This window comes from Dromiciops gliroides, chromosome X, assembly GCF_019393635.1.
Source record: "Dromiciops gliroides isolate mDroGli1 chromosome X, mDroGli1.pri, whole genome shotgun sequence".
Taxonomy (NCBI): Eukaryota; Metazoa; Chordata; class Mammalia; order Microbiotheria; family Microbiotheriidae; genus Dromiciops; species Dromiciops gliroides.
In genome coordinates, this window is record NC_057867.1 from 63,235,303 (window position 1) to 63,260,566 (window position 25,264).

General features: G+C 41.7%; 1 pseudogene; it reads left to right on the plus strand.

Annotated features, from left to right (window-relative positions):
- Positions 1 to 25,264, plus strand: part of LOC122733970 — a 198,841-nt pseudogene that overhangs the window by 108,031 nt on the left and 65,546 nt on the right.

The following is a 25,264-nucleotide window of genomic DNA, read 5'->3' on the forward strand; positions in this document are numbered from 1 at the left end:
TCCGCTGGGTGGCTGTCCCTGATCCATCATCTTGGCTCTCCCTCCAGAACCTCTGTTCCTTAAAGAAGGTAACACGGAACTATATTACTACAAACTTCCTTTCTATGAGACTATGGATCTCTTCATTGAGACATCCATATACGGGTGTGCTTTGAGTTGAGGATTTCACCTTTTGAATATCTGGTGTCTCCCTGAAAGTTAAAATTCGACCGGAAGGCATTCCTGTTTGGCAGCAGCATTTAATTTGGAACAACATAGAGCTTGAAGATAATTATTGCTTGAATGATGACGACGTTTCCAAAGGTTATGCCTTGAAAGTGGTATCAGCTATGTGTCATGGACTAATAAATGCCAGAAAAGGTCCAATGGAAGACCCTCTTAGGCAAATGGCTGAATACACGGACTCCAATCACAATGAGGCCTGAGAGAAGGCCTCATTTAATAAATCTGGCACCTTTTTGGTGAACTGAGTAGATCAGTTGACTCTCTTCCATGTAGTAGATAGGGAAGATGCCACTTTAACACCATTATAGGAATTTTTTTCTCTTACTCATTATGTGAATTCTTAAGTGGTGGTTCAGTTTATAATTTATATTCAGATGATAATGATGATGAAGAAATTGAGCCCTCCAGGCAACAGATAATTGAAAATTCAATCACTATGAATAAAATGAAGCTATTGAAGGCAAAAATGGAGACCGTGAACTCAGTAAAAAGCCTAAGAAAACTGTCAAGGCAAAGCCTTGCCTACCTCTGCCTTCTGACCTTCCAGTAGTTCAATGGCAGCTGCCCATCACAGATTGCTGAGAGTACTCCCTCATATTGGACAGTCTTGCTGAGCCTTCCCAGAATGCACTTTCACCCTTGGCTACTTTGGCTATTGTTGGTGGCCATTTGTGCCATCTATCACTGTGGCTTTCTTTAAGGAAGATGAAAACTGGGAGAGCACCACTCTCTCCCAATCAATAAGAAACATCAAACTAGGGCAGCTAGGTGGCGCAGTGGATAGAGCACCAGCCCTGGAGTCAGGAGGACCTGAGTTCAAATCCGGCCTCAGACACTTACTAGCTGTGTGACCCTGGGCAAGTCACTTAACCCCAATTGCCTCACAAAAAAGAAAAGAAACATCAAACTGTTAGCTAAAGTATCTCATATTGAATTAGAAAATGCCAGACAGTCCATCCCAGATGCTGTGCTCCCTTATGTCATCTCTGTCCACGCAGAAAATCTTTTCAGCAAATTCAGTATCTAAAACTGAGGAAGACGTGGTTATATTTTCACAGAGTTGTGTACCACTGAAGAATCTCTTTTACTAGAAATGGATGCACTTGCTTTGTTAGCAGAAGGAAATGTGGCAGAACAATACATTGATCTGGATGGCACAGAGAAGGTGAACCAAGACCTTCTACTGACTGATAGGGCTAAAGATATTAAAACTCCAGAGAAGCATCATAAGCCTGCTGCAAGAATGCTGAATTCCAAGACCATGGAAACTCTAGTTCTCAGCCCTTGTGAATTAAGCCCTCAGAAGAAGGTTCCTGTCACCTCTTCAGTATCCTGCACCAGTAACACAATTCTCTAGTGAAATCACAGAGATGGTCCAAATGCTTTGAGACTGGTAACCTCATGTCCTCTGCCTCACAAAATATATTCTGATCATTGGACATCCGAAATATAGCCAATCCTTCCTTTCCTAGGACTACGAGATTGCATCATTTATTTCCAAATTTGAGGCTGGGGATAGCACAGAAATGGCTAACATAGAGGGGCAGCTAGGTGGCGCAGTGGATAAAGCACTGGCCCTGGATTCAGGAGGACCCGAGTTCAAATCTGACCTTAGAAACTTGACACTTACTAGCTGTGTGACCTTGGGCAAGTCACTTAATCCTCATTGCCCCACAAAAAACAAAAAACAAAAAACCAGAAATAAACTCTGGGTTCTGTTAGTGCTATAAGTTTTCTTGCTTTGCTGGTGCAAAGTGCAAGCAGAGACAGTTTACAGAGCTCATGTGGGACAAGCAGGCTTCAGACTTCTGCCATTGCACTGTCTACAAATCTCCAGCATTAAAAAAAAAGAGCTTTAGGAAAAGTTTGCCCCAAATTGAACCAGATGACTTTTTTCCTAGGAAGTACTGCCCATCCAAGTGTTCTCCCTCTGTCTTTTATTCGTAGAAAGAATGAGGAACTATGTTAACAGAATTAAATGAAGAGGCTTATGGTCTAATTCCAATTAGATCACATCAAGCAACATTTCTTTATAAAATTACCATATTTCATTATCAGATTTTTTTCATTATATGATCCCATATAAAAGAATTCAGTTACTTTTATTCTGCATATTTAACCTCCTTTTGGGCCTTCACATTTCAATATATTGATTATCTAGTTAAGTGTTCTTTAAAAAAAATAAGTGAATTCAGAATTTTGTTCTGGGTTAATTTAAATTAAATGCATTTGGAATTTTATGGATAGTTTGGCTACATTTAATGTTTGTGGGAATTTTGTTTTGTTTTGAAAAACTTGACAATATTATACACATTACATATTTACATTAAAAAATAGATCCAAAGGTAACTTTTGGAGGAAGATGTTTCAGTAGAATGATGATATCTGAAGCCAGATTGTAAAGGGGTTTTAAGAAGGGAGTGAAAGAAATCCCAAAGTTAGAATATAAGCTCTCAGAGTAGGAAAAACTTCATTCATTCAATTTTTCCCCCTAGAACATAGCCCAGTATCTGGCACATAGAAAGTTCTTAATAAACACTTGTTGAGGGGCTGATTGGTGAATGAAGAGCTCTCTATTTCCAGAGCAAAGCAAGATAGCAAGAGCAGTGAAGGGTTGTCAGCTAATGCTGAGGCATCCATGTTAAGATAAAGAGGCTCAGCATTTCATAGTGGACCTCACAGGCAAGGGTTAAGTCAGTTAAAGAAGGCAGAGCTTCCTGGGGGTGATAACTTCTCCACTGAGGCCTTCGTGTCTTCCAAGGATGTCTACCTGAGCAGCCCATAGGACAGGAAAGGGGAAGGACATTTATTAGGCTAGAAGCACAAAAACGCTTTTTATTGGAAAGGCAACGGGTTTCTCTCCAAGACCATGTACATTTATGGTGCCAAAGATGTTGCCAAGATCAACAGGGACATTCTACAGCAGTGGAACTGGCATCCCCACCCAGTCTGCTTCAACAAACCTTTGTCAGTTGGCCAATTGGTACATACCCCATTCTGAGCTTGGGGTACAGAGATTAAATAAGACATGTGATTCCTGTCCTCAAAGTACTTATTATCCGCTAGAAGGGAGGGGGAAAATTAATGCACAAGTTACAGGAGTGGTGGGGCTGGGTCTAGATCTGTGATTGCATCAGCATTAGGGACTCCCAGTGTGAAACCTCCCTCCATTGATGCAGATGGGCAATTTGTAACTTAATAGTCCTAGAGATTTGCCTAGTGTGTCAGAGGCTGAACTTGGTCTTCCTGTTTCCAATGTGGGCCCTCTCTACGTGGTGCTTAACTATATGCGAGAATATAAATGGATTGCTATTTAAAAAAAAAAAAAGATAGGCAGGTCACAAAAGTCCTACCTTCTTAATGCCAGTATTCTCCTAGGGATGCCACATGGCTGCAACTCCTAGAATGTCACATTCTTTTTTTCCCCCCAATCTTAATAGTATTTTACTTTTTCCAGTTCCATGTACAGATAGTTTTCGACATTCATTTTTATAAGATTTTGAGTTTCAAATTTTTCTCCCTCCCTCCCCTCCCCCTCTCCAAGACAGTAAGCAATCTGATAGATGTTATACATTACAATCATGTTAAACACATTTCCACATTAGTCATGTTGTGAAAGAAGAAGGAGAACAAAAGGGGAAAATCTCAAGAAAGAAAAAAAAGTGAAAATAGTTCGTTCCGATCTGTATTCAGACTCCACAATTCTTTTTCTGGATGTGGAGAGCATTTTACATCATGAATCTTTTGGAATTGCTTTGGATCATTCTATTGCTGAGGAGAGCTAAGTCTATCCCAGTTGATCATCACAGTGTTGTTGTTATGGTGTACAATGTTCTCCTGGTTCTGCCCACTTCACTCAGCATCAGTCCATGTAAGTCTTTCCAGGTTTTTCTAAAATCTGCCTACTCATCGTTTCTTTTTTTTTTAGTGAGGCAATTGGGGTTAAGTGACTTGCCCAGGGTCACACAGCTAGTAAGTGTTAAGTGTCTGAGGCCGGATTTGAACCCAGGTACTCCTGACTCCAGGGTCGGTGCTCTATCCACTGCACCACCTAGCTGTCCCTACTCATCGTTTCTTACAGCACACTAGTATTCCTTTATATTCATATCACAACTTGTTTAGCCATTCCCCAATGGATGGTAGAATGCCACATTCTTAGAAAAGTAACGATTACAGGTGACCCAAAGAACAATGGAATGGAAGCTTGGTTCAATCAATCCCTCTAAAAGCATTTATTAAACCACTCCTCTGTTCCAAGCCCCAAGCAAGGCAATGGAGATAGAAAGATAAAGAATAAAAGGATTCATAAATGGGTAGAGTTGGAGTCAGAGGACCCGGGTTCAAATGTCAGCTCTTCTACATACCACTTGTGTGACCTTGAGCAAATCTTATCCCCTCTGTAGGTCTCGGTTTCCTCATCTGTAAAATAAGGGTTAGGGGCTATATGGCTTTGGAGGGTCCCTTCCAGCTGTAAATCTATGATCCTATAACCAACAATGGTGCAAACAAGAGGACTGAGAACAAGCATGATAGGAAAAGGAGGGGAATGAGAGAGAAGAGCTGCTCTGGCCTCCAAGAAACAGAAACCAGAGAAAATCATCTAGTATGTTGGGCGGTTCTTAAGTGGATGATTCAGCCAAGGAATGGATGGGATGAGATTGCATAGATGGGTGGTGACCTGCCCTGGAGAAAGGAATACTCATGATGACAAGACGGTGGAGCCATCTCACTGTTTGAGATAGTAGAAGTATATGGGATAGCTACACACAACCTATGTATGATAAGTATAAGCCAGGAGAGTCAGGGGAGGCTTCAGGTGAGAAGTAGAGCCAAAACCAGGCTGGTGGAGGAATGAAAGGCTTTCTAGAGAGCTTCAGCATGTGGAAAGAGATCATTCAAGGCATGGGAGACAGAACGATCAAAGGCAAAGAGGTGAGAAAGGACACGGGGAGAGTCCATAGTGGTTTAGGTAGAAGGCCCGAAAGGGATTAATGTGAAAGAAGGCTAGCAGCCCTTCCTTCAATTAGACCTCAGAAGGCCTTGAATGGCAGGCTAAGGAGTTGGTATTCTCTTCGACAAGCAACAGAGAAAGGCACTGTGGTATGGTGGAAAGAGTAGAATGCTTGGAATTCAGAAGATCTGGGTTCAAATCTAGTATCCGACACTTCTATCTGTATATTTTACTATTATTTTTTACTATTATTTTACTCCATCCATTAAGAAGAAAGAAATATTTTACTGCTCTGGGTCAGAGTTTCTTCATCTACCAAACAAAGGAGTTGGCCTCAGGATCTCAAAGGTTCCTTACATTTCTAGACCTATGATAGCAAGACGTATTGGCCCTGTGATTTCATCAAGATTGGGAACTCTCTGGTAACAAAACTCATACCAGTGCAGACTGGAACTGAAGCTGCTTGTCTGGGGCACTGGGTGGTTAATGACTTGTCCAAGGTCACACAGCCAGCACATGTCAGAGGCAGGACTTGACCCTAAGTCTTCTTTGACTCTGAGACTAGCTCTCTATCCACTATGCCCCACTGCCTGTCATATAGTCCAACAAATTCAGATTTATGTTGTGTTGTGACCTTCTGCAAGTCCCTTTTATCTTCCATATGCCTCGAGCAACAGTCTTGGGCTTAACTAAGTTACAGCCTGGTTATGATCTGCCTTGGTGGACGGCTGGAGTTGCTGTACATGGATTTCCCTACCCTGAAGAAGTCAAAGATTTCAAGCAGGAGGGGCCCCCTGAGGAGAAAGAGGAGGGGATTGAAGATGTCCTAATAGAGGGTGGGGCTTGGGGAGACTTCTCAGGGCTTTAATGGTGTTTGGTGAAGAAATGCTTTGCCCTTTCCTTCTTCCCGTGAAAGAAGAGCATTAAGACCCCATAAGTAGACGAGGGAGCAAAGAAAAAGAACATTCTAGGGAGCGGTAAGCTTGATTGAGCATGTCTGTACCATAGTTCTCTGCGTGTCCCGCTAACAGCAGGTGTCATTCTGGTCATAGATCTATGGAACAACAGAGCAAACTTAGAAGGCAGCTCATGTTTCTCCCACTGGTGGGGAGGAAGATGATGCATGGCCAATGCTTGACAGTTTCATTTTTTTTGCAAGTGTTTCAATGTCAAGGAGGTAGGAGTCAAGCACTTTAGGGAGGGGAGGGGGCTCTGCAAGAGCCTTGAAATTGTTACTTTGATTGGCCCAGATGGGTTTGACATCTCCCTCTTCTAGGGCTCATCTACAGTATCAAGTCATGTGAGTACCACCTGGACATCGCATACCAAGTATGGACATGTCTCCTGGGGAATTTGGTCTGCACTAAGAATAGGGTGCCAAGAGAGGTCTTAAATAGCAAAGATTATTATTCCAGATTCGGGCATCAAGTCAACTGGTATCCTTGGAAGCATGGCAGTGTGCTAAATCACAGCTCCTAAGTTTTCACTCTTCATCCTTTGCATTCCCCCGAAGGCTCAAGTGTCCTTGTCCCTAGGCATCTCATTCCCATCTGATTCCGTGTGTTGCTTCTTGAAAGGTTTGTAGGTTAGGTAAAAAGTTTCTGCCTGGGTTGCCTTTTTTCTTTAAAATGAAGGAGCCTTCTGATTTTATCAGGCATTTTTAAAGCCATTTGGACATTCGGAAGAGAAATGTCTTCCTGTGTTTTATAGTTACCTTGCACCCAGGCGACAGCACCAATGGTGCCTCCATCCATTAAGAAGAAAGAAAGCAAATCAAGATTAGAGATTGTTTTTTTGACCTAGAAATTGAGTTTTAGGGGCTGCAAGGCCAACATACATTCAGGTGAAGTTTGGTTATTCTAGGAAGTGGCTTTTGGCTTTCTTTCCCTCTTTCCGAGCAACCAACCAACCAAACCAAACCAAAACAAAACCAAAAAACCCAACCCAGGAATCATTAGCCATTTCCTCTGAATTAGCCAGCTGAAGGTATTTAATAATGGACATATTTTTAGGAACAACTGGTAAAGTGTTTTGCTTATCCAGGTGGACCCCCTGATTCTGTCACAGCCTGACTTGTGGTTGTCAAGTGTGTGTATGTGTGAGCACGTATGCGTGTGTGTATATGTGTGGGCATGCATGCATGTGCATGTGTGTAAGGGACTGGTTTTGGCTGCTTTCTCCCTATGTTCCCTCTTACACACTACAAGGAAATGACGGTGTGGGTGTGGGGGGCTGGGCAACCCAGTCTAAGTGCTTCTGGGATGAAGAGAATAAGCAAACAAGGCTGACTTCCTTCAGTTGCCAGCTGGAGGGAGCTGGGTGATAGGATTCCCCCCCAGTTGTGGAGGGCAATTAAAAATCTATCACAGTCAGACCTTAGACTGCCTCCTTTGGAAAGCTCCAAGTTCTGTAAGAGAATTCATTACACGGCAAAAGGACAAGGCCCTCAGCAGCTTGAGTAGTAAATCTGGCTGCTACCTTCATATCCACCACAGTGTCTTGCTCAGAGTAATTGCACAGGGGGAGTAATAAACTGTGCTTGGGAGCCTGGCAGGTGGGCCCTGGGAGAGTCTTGCTGAAGATCCCACAAAGGGTAAAAGGATTCATTCCCCTCCACGGTCCCATCCCATCCAACAGTTGCATAACCCACACACTGATGGCCTATGTCTGGAGCAAAGAAGTCATACTTGGGCAGCAGGCCTAAGAAAGATCTCAGCATTTGGGCCAACCATTCTGCTTTCTATAATAATGTGGCAGATGTCATCTGTTCCTGGGATATGAACAACCAGAGTGCCCAAGTTCTTTCTAACCACTTCCTTTTATTCAAGAGTAAACAAGGAGGGAAGTCATTTACCCAAGGTTCCTCAGGTAGGAAGCCACTAAGTCAGAACTCAAAGGTGACTCTTCCTCTCCAAATCCAAGGCTCATTCCCATTGTACCAAAACAATCCTCCTCAATTCCCCTCACCTTAAGAGACCCCATGGAACATCCAAGACTCCCTATATGGGTAAGAAGGGTTGGATAAGAGAAGGAGTTGGCTTCCCTGACTACTGCTGAAAGAGGCATGGAGTCTCTTCTTTACCAGTGGACATATTTCTTTAGTTTTGACTCATTAAAAATGCTTTCTTGCTTTGAACAACGGAAGGAAGGCTAGTAGGAAAATATTCTTATTTTGAAAAGTGATGATAAGTGTAAAGTCACCAAGGCAGATGGCCCCTCAAATTCAACCTCAAAAGCATTTGCCATATTCTAAATTTGCACTCTTTGCAGACCTGCGCACATCTCTTCAGCTTTAAGAAGAGTTTTGCAAATTGCAAACAAAAAAGGTGGAAGCTTTTAAATAATGTGAGTTGCATTTATAAGTGCAATATTTTCATTTATTTATAATAAATGATATTAGAATTTAATACATCCCCAGTGCAGTCAACTACTACCCATGTTGTACAACAGATACTTTCCATTTTAGTTGCTGATAAAGAACTCTAAAACCTCCCCAAGTCTGTCTACAGTAAAGATATACAGTACACTCAAGGGCTTAGCTTGCATGGGTATATGCTTGTGTATTGAGGGGAAGTAGAGGCACTTCTCAAGCTTCCATGTAGAAGCTAATGGAGGCAAATTCTTCAGTGGGCTAGCCAGGACAATCACACTTAACAGAGCAAAAGGAAGGTCTTTAGTAAAGAAGAGTCAAAGAACCTGAAGAGAGCTGCAACATGGTGCTGGAGTCAGTAAGATATGGGTTCAAACGAGTCATTTATTAAGTGCTTGCTTCATGTCAGGCATTGTGCTAAGCTCTGAGGATACCAAGAAAGGCAAAAACACTCCCCTCCAAGAACTCACATTGTAACAGGAAGATGACATGCCAATAACTAGGTACTACAAGGTATTTACAGTATAAATAGAAGGCGGTCGGTCATAAAAGAGAAGGTGCTATGGTGGGGAAGGGGAGGACTTAGAAAAGGCTCCTGCAGAACCTAGAACTTGAGGCAAGTCTTGAAGGAAACCAGGGGAGCCAGAAAGCAGAGGTGGTGAGGTAGAGCATTCCAGGCATGGAGAATAGCCAAGTACAAAGGTGCAATGAGGACAGTAGAGTATGGAGGCTGAGAAATGGCCAGCAGGCCAGTGTGGCTGGATTGTAGAGTGAGGAGATGGGAGGAAGGAGCTGGGTTGTGATGCTCTTGAAATGTGAAACAGAGAACTATATATTTGATGCTGGAGGAGATGAGAGAGAGAGAGAGAGAGAGAGAGAGAGAGAGAGAGAGAGAGAGAGAGAGAGAGAAGAAGAAGAAGAAGAAGAAGAAGAAGAAGAAGAAGAAGAAGAAGAAGAAGAAGAAGAAGAGAAGAGAGGAGAAGAGAGAAGAGGAGAGAGAGAGAGAGAGAGAGAGAGAGAGAGAGAGAGAGAGAGAGAGAGAGAGAGAAGAGAAGAGAAGAGGAGAAGAGAAGAGAAGAGAAGAGAAGAGAAGAGAAGAGAAGAGAAGAGAAGAGAAGAGAAGAGAAGAGAAGAGAAGAGAGGAGAAGAGAAGAGGCAGAGACACAGACACATGGAATCTAGGAAGAGTGGTTCTACATGGCTAGCATCCCTTCCCTTTCTTATACCTCTCTCTTAAGATCCCTAGCCTCTTTCAAGGCACAACTCAGGTGATACCTTCCAAATGAGACCTTTCCTGATTCACCCCCTTCCCCTTACTAGAACTGTCTCCCTCTTGAGATTACTTTACAGATCCTTTTTATTTACTTACTTGGGTTCTTGTTGTATTCCCCTAGTAGAAAAGAAGCAACCTGAGGGAAGGGACTGTTTGTATCTTTGAATACCTAGCACCTGGCACAATGTAGGAACTTGATGAATGCTTGTTGAATAGACTGTGTTCTATTTATCCCTATCTATAGATAGAAGTATGACACAGATCTATAGCTATGGTTCCCGGTTACACGAGGCCCGGGGACAGAGGTAAACTCCCTGAGGTGGCATGTGGATGAACGATAATGGAGGATGGATGGGAGAGAAGAGAAGCACAACAGTGGGGCCCTTTATTGGGGAGCAGGCTGGCAAGGGAGTGAGAGCAGACAGAGAAAGCGGGCTGCTCACTGCTCAGTGCCAGCATCATAACTGCTCTGAGACAAGGGGCAGAGCCTCATGCCTCCCTGGCCAATTCTCAATGATTAATATGGTGTAATTTCATTAAAAGGGGTCAGCTTGTTGTAAGGTAATGGAGATCCCGGGACCCATCTACTCTGTTACATCATTAAAAGGAGTCAGATTTTTGGCCCTGGCACAGTAGCTTTCCTCCCTGTGATTCACATAATACCCAGAAGGCTGAGGCTTCCTGGAAATCCTGATAAAAACTCCAAATCTATCAGAGATAAGGATTGAGCCCCCATCCCTTTGGCTAACAAGGGGTGCAGTGCAAGTGAGGATTTCACTGTCTTTAAAGGAAAGTCCAATGATGAAACTGACTAGCTGTGGATCAACTGAAATTCAATTCTGGGCCAAGAATCAAACTTGGGCTGTGCCACTTACCTATGTGACCTTGGGCAAGGTATTTCATCCCTAGGCTTTTGGTTCCTCTCTCAGCTATAAATTGAGGGAGTTGTACTAGAAGCTCTCTAAAGTTCATTCCAGCTCTAAATCAATGAACCTATGATCAATTCAACAGATATTTGCAAAGTGCTAAGGCACTGGGAATATTAGCATGGTGCCTGGTAAGTAGGAAGCACTTAGCAAATGCTTGTTGACTGACCTGCCTTCAAGGAGCTTACATTCTACTGGGAGGTTGGAGCACATCTTTCCATCTAATAAGATGAAAGCACTGCTGGGCCCAAAAGACAAGGGCACTCACTCTTCTCTCCCTCAAACAGTAGCCATTATGCTCTGGACCCATATGCTCAGTCTAGACTGCTTTTAGGCTTGGGAGAGCCTGACCTTTAATGAGAGGCCAACACTTAGCATGGTTCCTGGCACATAGTAGGTACTGAATGTTTACTGACTGAGTGGGATTTTCTTACATTCTTTTGCTCATTACAAGCCCCCATCCCAGTACCTCAGGAACTACTTAATTAATTATAGCTTACATTTTGGCTCACATAAAAGGTCTCACCAAATGAGGAATGGAAAAGTACTCAATGTAGAATGAGAAACAGGTATGGGACAGGTATCTATTTCCCAGGCATAAAAGAAATGCTAACACAAAACACAAATGCACACTGACAGAAGAATATAACAATAGTCATATTTTAAGTTACCGAATCCTGTTTTAAGTCTTTCTAAGAATTTGATACTTAAACCACACAAGAACCTAAAGCATTTTGCTGGACTTGGTTTTTTTTTTTTTAGTGAGGCAATTGGAGTTAAGTGACTTGCCCAGGGTCACACAGCTAGTAAGTGCCAAGTGTCTGAGGCCGGATTTGAACTCAGGTACTCCTGACTCCAGGGCCGGTGCTCTATCCACTGTGCCACCTAGCCGCCCCATTTGCTGGACTTCTGAGTAAGAGTTTTACATTTCACCATAGCTTTGTACTATCTAATTCATGGGAAAGATCTTTAGGCAATTTGGACAAGAATTTAGATTAGGTAGTAGTCATCAACTCTAAGAGCCCTGAAATAGTTCCCAGGGACTCTCCTTGCAATTAATCAGCTCTGACCAAAGGATCCAGGACCACTGAACCATTCCAATTTACACAGCTGGATTCCAAGACTGGCTTCATCCACCTCAGGACTGATGGTTGTTCATGTCTAATCAGGAAAGAACAAATAGAAGAGACAGTCCCAAATCCAAGATGAGGCTCACCTAGGAAATGTAGAAGCTTCCACTGCCATGTTTTCATGGCTGAAAGGTGGCTGAGGTGGGGGCTATGGTGAGCTGTCCTTTCCCCCACCCCTCTGCTACTTACACAGAAGAAGAAAACCAGGGGACTTAAAGATCCACCGAGTCATTAGCTCTTCCTGCTGAGGGGCCAATAAGGGAATGACTTCATCATCCCCAAAGTATCCTTATGCTGAGCTAACACACGATTAACCCAAATGAGGAAGGGCAGATCTCCTCTTTAATCACCCCCAAACATAAGCAAATAGAAAGTACTAAGAGGAAGGAGAGAATGAACATTGACAACTAGGGGTGGTGCAGGAACTGGGCAGGGAAGGCTTGGCACCTGAGCTGAATTTTGAAGGATGCTGGGAATGCTAAGAAGGGACCTGCACTTTGGGATGCATGTAATTATCAGGGAGCCCAGAGTCCAACAGTGAGCCCTCCCATGCTTGAAATTCTCCTTCTGTCACTGGGTTAGCATTCTCCACTTGGGCTCTGAGGAATACACAGAAACATCTGGACTCCTTCGTCTTCTTCCTTTTTCTCTAGCAAGATCTTGGCTCTGTTATCCCGGGAACAAAATTAGCAGTCGGGGATCCCCTCAGTTACCTTCACATCAAATGCTCTTTGTTCACTCAATGAACATTTGGTGAAGCACCAGTGGTGTACAGAGCATCGTGCTTGACACCTTAAGGGAGATACCAAAATTTGATAAAACACAGGTTCCTGCCTTCACGGAACTGCCATTCTATGGGGGAGGGGGATGTATTAAGAAACAAAAATACTTCACTATAATATATACAAATGCAATAGATGGGGGAAAATAAAGTATTATATGAGGTCTGAGGAAATCATGGAAAGTTTCCTAGAGGAGGTGGCATTTGAGGCAGGCATTAAGATGGGGAGTTCAGCTGGAGAAAAGAGAGAGGGAGGACATAGCAGGCATAGAAAATCATGAGCAAAAGGCACCAAGTCGAGTAAGCCTGGGGAATTCTTAGGGAGCAGAGCTGTCTGGTTTGGCTAGAGAGTAATTGTGGAACAGAATAAAATGAGCTATCTAGAAAGGTAGAAGGTGGGGGGGGGCAGCAAATTACAGAAAGCCTTGAATGCCAAGCAAAGGAGCCGCAGATGATTTCTGAGCAGAGGAACAACATAGCATCTTCACATAAGGAAGATTATCCTTGCAGCAATGGCAAAGATGGAGTGTAGGAGGCAGAGAGTAGGGAAGGAATGACAGGTTAAGGGGTTATTGCAATATTCCAGGCAGGCTCTGTATTAGAAGGATGACAGTAGGAATTCAGAGACGGTGATGGGTGCAAGTAATGTGACAGAGATTGAATCAAGAGGGCTGAGTAACTGATCGGATATAAGAGTTGAGGGAAGGGGCAGCTAGGTGGCGCTGTGGATAGAGCACCAGCCCTGGATTCAGGAGGACTTGAGTTCAAATCCTGCCTCAGACACTTAACAATTACTAGCTGTGTGACCCTAGGCAAGTCACTTAACCCCAATTGCCTCACCAAAAAAAAGAGTTGAGGGAGTAGGAAGGGTTATAACATCAAGGTTTTGAACACGAGACACTCACGGAGCCGTAGATGGACACAGAAACTGAGCAGTAGGTTTAGGGAGCAAGGTAATATGGGTGAGACTTGTTGAGTTTGAGGGGTCAGTGGGACATCCAGGTAGAATTGTCCAGCCTTTGGAGATGTGGGTCCAGAACAGGGAAGAGAAGTCAGGTTTGGAAATCCAGACTTGGGAGTCAGCTGTCTCCTATGGTGATACCATGGCAACAAATGAGGCTACCAAGTGAGAAAAGAGAAAAAGGGCAGACCTTTGGGGAACACCCACATTAAAGGAATGGGGCAGCTAGGTGGTACAGTGCATAGAACACTGAGCCCAGAGTCAGGAAGACCTGAATGCAAATGTGACCTCAGACACTAGCTGTGTGATCCTGGGCAAGTCACTTTACCCTGTTTGCCTTGGTTTCCCCATCTGTCAAATGAGCAGAAGAAGGAAATGGCAAACCACTCCAGGATCTTTGCCACAAAACCCCTGAATGGGGTTACAAAAAGTCAGATATGACTGAAAACAGACAACAAACAACAACGAACATTAAGGAATAGGAAGAAGGCAAGGGGCCTGCGAAGAAGACAGAAGAGTGTTTCAAGAGGCGAGAAGATAAATCAGAACAATGTTTTTTATAAAGGCAAGAGAGGAGAAAACCTTGGGTAGGAGGGGATAGACGAGATGGTCACCTGCTGCAAGGAGGTAAAGGAGGTTGAGGGTAGAAAGAAAGGCCACTGAATTTGCTCATGAGGTCACTGGTGACGTTGGAGAGAGAAGTATCAGTGGGTGCTGGCAGAAACTCAGTTGAAAAGGGTTGAGGAGGGGGCAGCTAGATAGCACAGTGGATAAAGCACCGGCCCTGGATTCAGGAGGATCTGAGTTCAAATCTGGCCTCAGACACTTGACACTTACTAGCTGTGTGACCCTGGGCAAGTCACTTAACCCTCACTGCCCCGCAAAAAAAAAAGAAAGAAAAGGGGTGAGGAGACAGAGGCTGGTGAGCAAAAGGGAGCATCGGTTGTCATCTTTTCCCAGAAATTTAGCAGCAAAGGAGAGAGATGGGCTCAGCATCATGCCAGTGGAGAGCGTCTCTTCTCTTTAACAAATCCCTCTGGGGGAAGAAGACACTGGACCTCACCCAACAATGCGAAAGGGTCAGGTGAGGCATTGCATTTGGTAAAGGAATGACAACAAAACAAACTTGCTTCACTTCTGCATTTCACTTATTTTGGGAGTCTTTTTGTTAAAAAAAAATACATCATCTGTTCTTTGCCTGGAAGTGAAAAATTGAGTTGGAAGGTGTGTAGGAGGAAAGGGAGTATATGATCGATGAAAGACCTTTCTTCTATCTGCCGTGGAAAGAGTACAAAGCTACTTTGAAGGAGGCTCTCCTCTCTGCAGTCAGGCCCTATCTAGCTGCGTGCTATTGGCCCCGTCTTTTCTCTCCAGGTCTCAGTTTCTTCCTGCATCAGAAAAGCTGTCCAGAGAGATGAGATGACCTAAGGTCCCTTCCAGTTCTGACCTCTTTAAAGCTTGAGTCCTGAAGTTGTCATTTTATGTTTAAAGACTTCTTTCCCAGTACCCCTCACCTCCCACAAAACCCCTAGCAACAGAAATGGGACCACGGCACTACCCTGCTCTATTGCTTTTGGGTTAAAATACAGACTTCTTTGTTTGCCTGCCTTAGTGCACATTTCAGGATTATTCCACATCACTCTCCTTCATGTATTCATTCCAACCAAACTGGTCTGCCTGCTGTGCCTTGGACACGACGTTCTTATCTCCCATCTTGGTACCTCTGCAGTCTATGCCAGAAACACTTTCTCCCTCCTCATCTCTCTTTTCTTCAAACATTGGCTCCATTTAGGACTCAGCTCAGGTGCTATTTCCTATGTATGGTCTTTTCTGGTGGCCTCAGATCTTTGTGCTCCCCTCTCCCCCACTGGAATTAATTTGTATTCACTTTATATACATGTACTGAATTTTCTATTTTATAAAATAAAATTTATTCGTTATATTCTCTCCCACACCCTGACTTCCCAATGAAAAAAAGAAAAGAAAATCCTCATAACAAATATGCATGGTAAAGCAAGACAAATTTCCACATTGACCATGTCCAAAAATGCAGGTCTCACTCTGCATCCTGAGTCCCCCACCTCTGTCAGGAGGTGGGCAGCAGGTTTCGTTATTGGGTCTCTGGAGACACGGTCAGGCATTGTGTTGATCAGAGTTCTCAAGTCTTTCAAAGTTGTCTGTCTTTACTCACTGTTACTGTACAAACTGGTTTCGTTCACTTTACTCTGCATCCGCTCATAGCAGTCTTCTAGGTTTCTCTGAAACCATCCCCTAGTGTCATTTCTTATGGCACAATGGTATTTCATTACATTCATATACCACAATGTTCAACCATTCATTCAAAAAGAGCTGCTATAAATATTTTTGTATGTATACATCCTTTTCCGCATTCTTTGATCTCTTTGAGGACACAGGGCTAAGTCAGTCCCTGGTTAGTGACTTTTGGGGCATAATTACAAATTGCATTCCAGAATGGTGACACGAATTCCCAGCTCCAATAATAATGAATTAATGCACATGTTTTCCTGCAGCCCCCCCTTTTCATTTTCATCTTTTGGTCATATTTGCCAGTCTGATCAGTGTGAGGCGGAATCTCAGAGTTGCATTAACATCTACATCATTAGTCTACATATACATTTTTTTCTTATGGTTGTTGATAATTTAGATTTCTATCTTTATAAACTGTCTGTTCATATTCTTTGACCACTTATCAATTAGGGAATGGTTCTCATACTTATAAATTTGGAGTTTTTCCTTAAAGATATATCTTGGAAATGAGACCTTTATCAGAGAAACTTGTAGAAAAAAAATTTTCCCTAGTTATCCGTTTCCCTTCTAATCTTAGCTGTATTGATTTTGTTTGTGCAAAACCTTTTTCATTTTAGGTAATCTAAATTGTCCATTTTATCTTCTGCGATCCTCTATATCTCTTGCTTGGTCATGAATGGTTCCTCTATTCATGTATCTAAAAGAACTTGTTTTTCTCTGATTATATTACTTTTTATGTTGAAATCATGCTTCCATTTGGACCTAATGTTTATTTATCGTGTGCAGTTTTTGCCTAGACCTATTTTCTGCCAGATTCTTTCACAGTTTTCCCAGATTTTATCTAATATTTACTCCACAAGTTGGGGTCTTTGGATTTACTGAATATGAGAATACAATATTAATTTGCTTCTGTATATTGTAGACTTTATTCGTTCCACTGATCAACCTCTCTAGTTCTTAACTAGTACCAAATCATTTTGATGATTACTGCTTTAAAATATATGTTGAGATCTGATATTGTCTGTCCCCCTTCGTTTCCCCCTCCCCCCTTTTCATTATTTTCCTTGAGATGCTTGACCTTTCGTTCCTTCAAATGAATTTTGTTTATTTCTTTTTTAGCTCCATAAAGTAATTTTTGGTAGTTTGATTAGTGTGGTACTCAATAAAGTGATTTGGATAGTCTTATTATTTTTATTACACTGGCTCAGCATGCCCATTGAACAATTCATATTTCTCTAAAAACTTAGGTCTGTCTTTATGTACACAGTGTTTTGTAGTTGTATTCATAAAGTTCCTATATCTCTTTAGATATAGACTCCCAAGTATTTTATATATTCTATAGTTATTTTAAATGGAAGAAATCTTTATATCTCTTCCTGCTGGGCTTTGTTGGTAATATAAAGAAATGCTCTTGCTTTGTGAGGATTTATTTTATATCTTACAACTTTGCTGAAGTTATTAATTGATTAAATTAATTTGTTAGTTGACTCTCTAGGGTTCTCTAAGTAAAATATCCTATCATATACAGAAAACGAAAACTGTTTCCTCTTTGCTTATTTCTACTCTTTCAATTTCTTTTTCATGTCTTATTGCTCTACTTAGCATTTCTAGAATTATATTAAATAGGAGTGTTATTAATGGACATCCTTGCTTTACCCTGGATATTATTTGAATGGCATCTAGTTTATCTCCATTACATGTGACACTGGCTCTTGCTTTTAGATAGCTACTGCTTACCAAATTAAAGTCCATTTATTCCTATATTTTCTAGTGCTTTTTTAAAACAGAAAAGGCACTGTATTTTGTTAAAAGCTTTTCCTGCATCTACTGGTAAAATTAATGTGATTTTTGTTGTTCTTGTTATTAACATGGTCTATTTTGTTAACTTTTCCAAATATTGAACCAAGCCTGCATTCCTTGAATAAATCTAATATGGTCACAGTGTATGAATTTTTTGATATGTTGTTGCAGTCTATTTGATAAAATTTAATTACATTTTTCATTAATATTTTGCTGTATAATAAATAGAAAGCTATTTATTATGGTTTTCTTTTTGTGTTTTGACTTTATCTGGCTTAGATATGAAGACCTTATTTTTATCATTAAAGGAATTTGGTTAGATCTCTTCTTTTCCTATTTTTGCAAACAGTTTATGCAATATTGGAATTAATTGCTCTTTGAGTGTTTGGTAGAATTTACTTGTAAATTTATCTGGTCTTGGGTTTATTTTTAGAAGTTCATTCATGGCTTATTCAAATTTTTTTTCTCAGATTAAGCTATTTAAGTACTCTATTTCTCACTCTGTGAGCATGGGCATTTTGTATTTTTATAAATATCCATCCATTTAATTTAATCTTTTTTCATTTATTGGCATATAATTGGGCAAAATAGCTTCTAATAATTTTCTTTGTTTCTTTTTCATTTTTAGTGATTAAAAATTTCTTTGACGCTAGTAATTTGGTTTTCTTTTTTTAAAATAAAGTTACTTAGTAGTTTCTTTTATCAGTTTTTAAAAACAGCTCCTAGTTTTATTTATTAATCCAATGAATTTTTGCTTTTAATTTTGTTAATCACTTCAATTTTCAAAATTTCTATTTTGGTGTTTAATTCACTTTAAAAAATTTGTTAGTTTTCTATTTTTTTTTAGTTAGATGCCTAATTAACCAATCTGATCTCTCTCTTTTATAAGTAAAAGTGTTGACATAAAATTTCCCCTAAGAAGTACTTTGGCTGCATATCCAAAATTTTGGCATGCTTTCTCAATTGTAATTTTCTTTGATGAAATTATCTATTATCTCTATATTTGTTCTTTGACCTGCCAATACTGTAGAGTCATTATTTAGTCTTCATTAATTTTTAATCCTTCTTTCAATGGCCCTTTATTGAATATGATTGTAATTACATTGTAGTCAGAAAAGGATGTGCATAATATATTTTCATTTGTTTATGAGGTTTTTATGCCCTAATACATGGCCAGTTTTTGTAAATATGCCATTGCAGTATGCATATTCATTTCTATTTTCATTCAATAATTGCCAGAGATCTTCCATATCTAAGTTCCCAAAAATTCCATTCAGGTTCTTGACTTCTTTCTCCCTTATTTGTTTTTGTTAGATTTGTCTAGTTCTAAAGTGGGTGCACTGAAGTCCACCACTATTATGCTTTTACTTTCTATTTCTCCCTAGAACTCATTTACTTTTCCTTTAAGTATTTACATGCTATATAATTTGCTGCATATATGTTAAGAATTGATATTAATTCGTTGTCAATGTTACCTTTAAGCATAATGTACTTTCCCTGTTTATCTCTTTTAATCAAATCTGGTTTTGCTCTTGCCTCTTCTAAGATCATGATTGCTATACTACTTTTTGGGGTTTGTTAAAGCAAAATAGATTTTGTTCCCACTCCTTATTTTAAGTTCATGTGAATCTTTGTTACAAGTGTATTTCTTGTTAACGTATTGTTGAAATTTGCTGTATCTGCTGTCCTCTTTCATTTTTTAGTGAGTTCATCCCATTCACATTTCAAATTTTGGTCTGGCACTCCTAGATCTTTGTTGGAATAGTTATGGAAGAGAGCTAGGCTATATTGATTTCTCCTATTCTACCATCTTTGCAGGTCTTCTCTACTATGCGTACACTGTATTTTGTGTTTATTTGCGTCCTTTTTGTATCCCTTCAGAACAACAGAAGCTCCTTAAGGGTAGGGAGGGTTTCTTTTTTTTTCTTTGCATTTCTGCAAAGTGAAACTGAACAGAAAATTATTAAATCAAGACAGAACTTTTATTTCTTTTCAAGCAAGGAAATGCCATGGTCATTTTTCATCATTGCTTTTCTCTGAAGCTTATTACTTTTCTTTATGTTGCTTGGGACTTAGTTAATTTCTGTGAAATTCTCAGCACTTTTAAGTTGCCTGAACTCCTCTGAAAACTATTGAGAAAAATCAGCAAAAAGCACTAACTCTGGGGGCTTAATAAAATTCAAGTCAAAATTTCCCACCAAGTTCCCCAAAGCCTCTTCATTCAAAGCCAAGTAAACAGTCTAAGGAAAAGTGCTACAAGGGGAAATAAGTTCTGTGTCCTTCTGTTCTTATCACGGAGTTTAACTATCATAAAAATGTCTTTGGTTAGGGAAAGAGTTTGTTGTTTTTCTTGTTTTCCCTTTCCATTGCTCAGGTACCGGTTGGATGAGGTGAGGTGTCCTCAAAGGTTCCTTTCAGCACTGAGAGTTTGCGATTTTGTAACTAAGGCGTCAGTAAACCATATCCCTAATGGGCTGAGCTAGCAGAAGGTCTGAATGAAAGGAAGTACAGGACATTCTCAAGAATAAATGCCCTCCTATTCCTTTTAGACACTTGCAGCAATTCCAACCAGACTAGCCAAATTTGTTTGGCAAAACTGTTGCTGTCTAAATGCTCGGAAGATCTGCTCCGATGAATATCAGTTCAGCATATCAGTTCTTTATAGGTAAATGGAGGGAAAAGGCCGCTGGATTTGGATGGCATGCCCTGGGTTTGAATCCTCCCCCCACTGCCTCTAATTAGCTGTGGGACCTTGGGCACATTACTCAACTCCTCTGGGTGTCAGTGTCTTTATCTGTGAAACGACGGGGCTGGAGTAGACGTCTTCTACGCCCCAGCCAGCTCTAAATCTTAGACCATCAGATGTTCTCCTGGAAGAGAGGGAAAGTCAGATTAAAAGTGAATTCTGGGGGCAGTTAGGTGGTGCAGTGGATAAAGCATTGGCCCTGGATTCAGGAGGACCTGAGTTCAAATCAGACCTCAGACACTTGACACTTACTAGCTGTGTGACCCTGGGCAAGTCACTTAACCGTCATTGCCCCGTTAAAAAAGTGAATTCTAAGGTCCCTTTGAGTTCTAATTCCTAGGAAGTTAGGAATGGCTTGGGGTAAGGGGGAAGAGGAGAGAATAGATGGTTCAGGTCTCTGTAAACAGTTGTACAGAGAAATTTTAAACTGCTGAGGTTCCCCCTCACCATCACCCCGTGTCCAGGACAGGTTTTCCAAATCATTGCCATTGACTTTAGTGTAAGTGCTTTTTTTTGGGGGGGGGGGGGTGCTGGCGGAGAATGCCATCTCTCTTATTTCATCCATTTTCCTACTGTGTCACTAAGAGCAGAGTTTGAGTTTACCCTACTGACTTGCTAACTCTTCCCTGGATTTAGCATTCCCATTTCCAGCCTCCAGGGATTCACACAGGCTTGCCCCCATGCCTGGCCTGCATTCCCTCCACATCTCTCTTAGCATCTCCTAAAGGCTTAGCTCAGGGGCCACTTGGCTTCTACCCAAAGCCTGCCTTTCCTGATCTTCTCAGTTGCTAGTGCTTCCTCCTTCCTCAAATGATCACATGTATTCTCATCTGTGTGCACACAGTCATTTCTCTTTCCCCCGCTTCCCTCAGAGAATGGGAGCTGTTTGCATGGGGGGGGGGCGGGGGTTGTTTCATCTGAATCTTTACATCCCCGATACCTGATCCAACACCTGGAACCTACCAGGTGCTTCAAAAATGTTTATTGGATTGTGGAATTGACAGAAACTGCTTTTCTGGTGGCATCCTAGTGAGCCAATAGTTGGGAAGGAGGGAGGGAGTAATGCTCTTACATCCTGAATCAACTGATCAGAGGCCATGCTTGGCAAACCTCAAAATACTAGAGAAATGTGAGTTGTCATTAGCTGAGCCATTTTTTGTCTCCCTCTCCTTCATCCACCCTGCTATTTGGTATTATTTTCCTGATGGATTGTTGCAGTCCACGTGAATCTGCATGTAATCTTTTGGTTTCTATCATGATGTACCACAATTTGTTCAGCTGCTCCTCAATTACATGATTTCAGTGTTTAAAGGGACTCCAACCATCATCCTCTGCTTGAAGACCTTCAGTGACAAGGAACTCACTACCTCTTTTTTTGGTAAGGCAATTGGGGTTAAGTGACTTGCCCAGGGTCACACAGCTAGTAAGTGTCAAGTGTCTGAGGTCCGATTTGAACTCAGGATCTCCTGAATCCAGGGCCAGTGTTCTATCCACTGTGCCACCTAGCTGCCCCTGAACTCACTACCTCTTTTTTTTTTAACTTTTTAAAAAAATAAAGTATTTTATTTTTTTCCTGTTGCATGTAAAGATATTTCTCAACTTTTGTTTATACAAGCTTTCCAATTTCAGATTTTTCTCCCTCCCTCCCCCCTCCCCTAGACAGCAGGTAATCTGATATAGGTTATACACACACACACACACACACACACACACACATATATATATATATATACATATACATAATAACATTAAACATATTTCTGCATTAGTCATGTTATAAGAGAAAAATCAGAGCAATGAGGAAAAACCTCAAAACAGAAAAACAATAGCACCAAAATCAAAAGAAATAGTATGGTTCATTCAGCATCTATACTCCACAGTTCTTTTTTTTTTCTTGGATTTGGAGATCCTCTTCTATCATGAGTTCCCTGGAACTCTTCTGTGCCATTGCATTGGTGAGAAGAATCTAGTCCATCACAGTAGGTCAACACTCAATGTTGATGATACTGTGTACAATGTTCTTCTGGTTCTGCTCATCTCACTCATCATCAACCCACACAAGACCCTCCAGGTTTCTCTGAACTCCTCCTGCTCATCATTTCTTACAGCACAATAGTATTCCATTGTATTCATATACCACAACTTGTCCAGCCATTCCCCAATTGATGGACATCACCTCAACTTCCAATTCCTTGCTGCCACAAAAAAAGCAGCTATCAATATTTTTGTACATGTGGGTCCCTCTCCCCTTTCCATGATTTCTTTGGGAAAAAGACCCAAAAGTGGTATTTCTGGGTCAAAGGGTATGCACAGCTTTGTCGCCCTTTGGGCATAATTCCAAATTGCTCTCCAGAATGGCTGGATCATGAACTCACTACCTCTTAAGGCAGCCCATTCCACTTTGAGATAGCTCTCATTGTTAAGAAATGTTTCCAGATATCCAGCCTAAATTTACTTCTTTGCATGACACCCTCAGGGTCCAAGTAAAGCAAGTGTAGTTCTTCTTCCATGTGATGGCTCTTCAAATAGGTGAAAACATGTCCGCTCCCTCCACCAAAAACTCATCCAAGTCTTCTGTTCCCTTGGCTATATCTGTTCTCTACACACACACACACACACACACAATTTTCCCCATTTTCTTCAATTGATCCTCACTAATGTTCATATAGCGTGAATCTGAGGCCCTTCACCATGCTGGTTACCCTCATCTGGACGTTGTCCATTTTGTTGCCAATGTCTTTCCTAGAATATGGTACCCAGAATGGATATCCCAAGTATAGCCTGACCAGGGTCTCAATTAGACTGTGGACTACTTGACAGCAGGAAGTGTTGCTTGCCATTTTTTTATTTCCAGTGCTTAGCACAGTGCCTAGCACATAGTAGGGGCTTACCAAAGGCTTGCTCTCTGACAGACTGATCAGGGTACATGTTAAGATTATCATCTCCTGGGGCAGCTAGATGGCGCAGTGGATAGAGCACCGGCCCTGGAGTCAGGAGTACCTGAGTTCAAATCTGGCCTCAGACACTTGACACGTACTAGCTGTGTGACCCTGGGCAAGTCACTTAACCCCGATTGCCTCACTAAAAAAACAAAAAACAAAAAACAACCCAAACAAACAAACGAAAAAGATTATCATCTCCTACTTCTGAACATGGCACCTCTCAATGGAGCCTAGGATCAAATTCATGTTCTTGACTCCTTCATCATTCTCCTATTGAGGCTATAGTCCATGAAACCTGCTCCCCCCCCCCCAGATCTTTTTCAGATAAACTGCTCTCTAGCCAGGCCTTTCTTATCTTACCCTTTTGAAACTGATTTTTGAACCCCCATGTAAGACTTTATTTTTACTTTTTCTTTTTTACTTTTTTTTTGGTCAGGCAATGAGGGTTAAGTGACTTGCCCAGGGTCATACAGCTAGCGAGTGTCAAGTGTCTGAGGCTGAATTTGAACTCAGATCCTCCTGAATCCAGGGCCAGTGCTTTATCCACTGCACCACCTAGCTACCCCAAGACTTTACTTTTATCTGCATTCAAATTAATCTTCTTACATTTGGCGCAATGTCCCAGCCTGTTGAGATCCTTCAGGATTCTGCCTCTTATCTAAAACATTAGCTTCGCTCCTAGCTAAATGAATTACCATCTTACCAGGCCTCCCCATCATAAGCCTTGGGAGGAAGGTGGCCCTTGGTTCAGTAAAAGGGAAATTTGCAAGTGACTCTGGGACATTTTGGTTGCCATTATGTTACTTCTTAATTTTGGAAGCCCTTTAGCTCTTAGCATTTCTAGGGGCTCATGCTTCTGCTTATCCAGTGCATAGCATCTAGTTGACTGGGAGCAAATTAGAAGAAAAAAACCCCAGCTTACTGGGCTCCTGTTCAGGACTGAAAACTTGCTTTCAGTTCTGGTCCTTTCCATCTCATCTGGTAGTGATGCTTTTAGTTGAAAAGCCGATATCTTGGTGAGCATTTTCAAGTGTTGTATGATGCTATGGTTGGGGGCATTTGAGTGGAAAAGGAAGGGAGAACTCTGGCAAAGCTTCTCAGGTGTGACAGGCTTCTGGCAAGAGCTGGGCTATCGATTAGGAAGTGATATGATGTCAGGGATTGTATATGCCTTGTTTCTTAGAGTGCCATGGAGTTGGAAGGGAGCTTCGAGGTGATCCCGTGCAATCCTTCATTTGACAGATGAAAAGCAGATGAGGTAACTGTGGCCAAGTGGTCAAGTGACTTGCCCAAGGTCACCTGGGTAATAAATAGTGACAATGGGACTTGGATGCCGGCCTCCTGGAATAATGAGTGCTCTCTCTCTCTCTCCCTGTCTCTGTTTCTGTCTCTGTCTATCTCTATTTCTCTCTGTTTCTGTTTCTATATCTATATCTCTGTCTCCCCTTTTCCATCATTCTCCATCTGTTTGTCTTTATCTCTGTCTGTCTGTCTGTCTGTCTCTCCTTCCCTCCACTCCCCTCTCTCCCGCTCTCTCCTCCTGCCTCAGATCTTTGGTGAGAAGAGGACTAGTCTCGGAGTCCACAAACGCTGACATGAAATCCCACCTCATATACTTCTTAGTGGGCTGACTCTGAATAAGTCAGCAATCTCCATGAGGAGCCTCAGTTTCACCACGATAAAATTGAGAAAACAGCAGCACTTCCACCACAGGATTGTTGTGGGGATCAACTGAGGGCAAGAACCACGAAGAACTTTGCAAACATCCCAACAGTCTCCAAAGGCACCTACAGCTATCTGACTGCTAATTCTCTAATCTCAAAAGATGTGTCATCCATTGCCTCCATCTGGTTGCGGCTGCTGCCTCAGAAGGTCCACATGGATGCTATCT